We start from the raw sequence: 1,230 nt of genomic DNA, 5'->3' as shown, positions 1-1,230 counted from the left end.
GTTTTCCTTCATCACCACGAAGGAAAACAGTCTGTGGTCGTCCGAGTTTGGTGATTCTTGTGTCACAGGTCCATGTGTTTAATATAGGGACTTCCACAGCCTTTTCAACAGCGCTGCAGACGGTGGGGGGCAGTGTTTTGGAAATGACAGTCTTCATTACAAAGCTTTCTTCATTATGAATTAGCATACATGTTTTTATTGAAGATTTGAAGAACTAGCAAGAAAAACAGAAACTCTTCTAGAGGACATAAAGTCAGAGATAGAAAAGACAAGGAGCAGGTGCATCTAGTACAGGTAGAGCTGCTGCAAAAACCGACAGAGCCCAGCAGCCAGCGCAACAAATTCTGGATCCTTGCTTTTAGTTAGCAGTTAGCATTAGCAGCACTCCTGCGCCTGATGTGAAAAGACTTTTATGCTGCGCCCTGTGACTCACAGCAATGGTCCCGGGTCAGCCCTGACTTTGTGTTAAACTAATCCTAAAGTAATAATGGTATTTCTAACCACTGACATACCACAACTTTATCCTTTCAACAGCTGCTGAAAGTTAGGGGACCTAGCTGCTATTGTATATTTATATAGAGATCATCCAGCTTCAAACTGTATCACCCTTCAAAGACCTGCAGTTCAAAAAAGCGCCCCTCCGACAGCCAAACCCATCTGTTCTCTGATTGGATTGTTACATTTGTGATTGACATGACATTGACCAATCAGATGAAAGGAAGAAAAATAGGGTCAAAATTTGTACTTGTAACTTGCAGGGTTTTTTTTTTTGGCTAAGTCCACACACAAATCTTTTTTACACATACAAATCTTTTTTACACACACACAAATCTTTTTTACGCACACACAAATTCTTTTTACACATACAAAACTGATTTACAAGTACAAAATATTTATGACCACATTTTGAGCCCATAATTGCTGTTTAACGATGTGAGGATTCTCAGATTTGTATTCAAACACGTGCTTATTGTGATAGGCCATGTGAGTCCTCAGACAACAAGTAAGTGAAAGCTTTGATCACCTCTCTATAATTTATTAACATTCTCTTGGAGATCTATCTACTATCAAATAATATAAATAGTTAATCGATAATACTCTGAGATTAAACCAGTCGATAACAACAAAGACTACTTTGACAACTACTATAATCACTGTTTCCTAATTAAGTAGTTTTAAACTCATGATTTATGTATGTGAACTTGTATGTTTGTATTCATTTATATTTTT

At 37.5% G+C, this 1,230-nt stretch overlaps 1 long non-coding RNA gene across 1 annotated transcript in view; it reads left to right on the top strand.

Moving 5' to 3' along the window:
• The window catches only part of LOC121812320, a 2,733-nt gene extending 1,729 nt beyond the window's left edge, over nucleotides 1-1,004 (top strand). The window contains exon 5 of the long non-coding RNA XR_006052997.1: nucleotides 980-1,004. This is a non-coding gene — a long non-coding RNA (uncharacterized LOC121812320). The remainder of the gene's footprint in view (nucleotides 1-979) is intronic.
• Nucleotides 1,005-1,230: the final 226 nt, after the last annotated feature.

The sequence above is a fragment of the Haplochromis burtoni genome, unplaced genomic scaffold (assembly GCF_018398535.1).
Source record: "Haplochromis burtoni strain Fernald_Lab_line unplaced genomic scaffold, NCSU_Asbu1 Contig_531, whole genome shotgun sequence".
NCBI lineage: Eukaryota > Metazoa > Chordata > Actinopteri > Cichliformes > Cichlidae > Haplochromis > Haplochromis burtoni.
The sequence above is the reverse complement of the archived record's forward strand: the minus strand, read 5'-3'. Positions and strand labels throughout refer to the sequence as shown.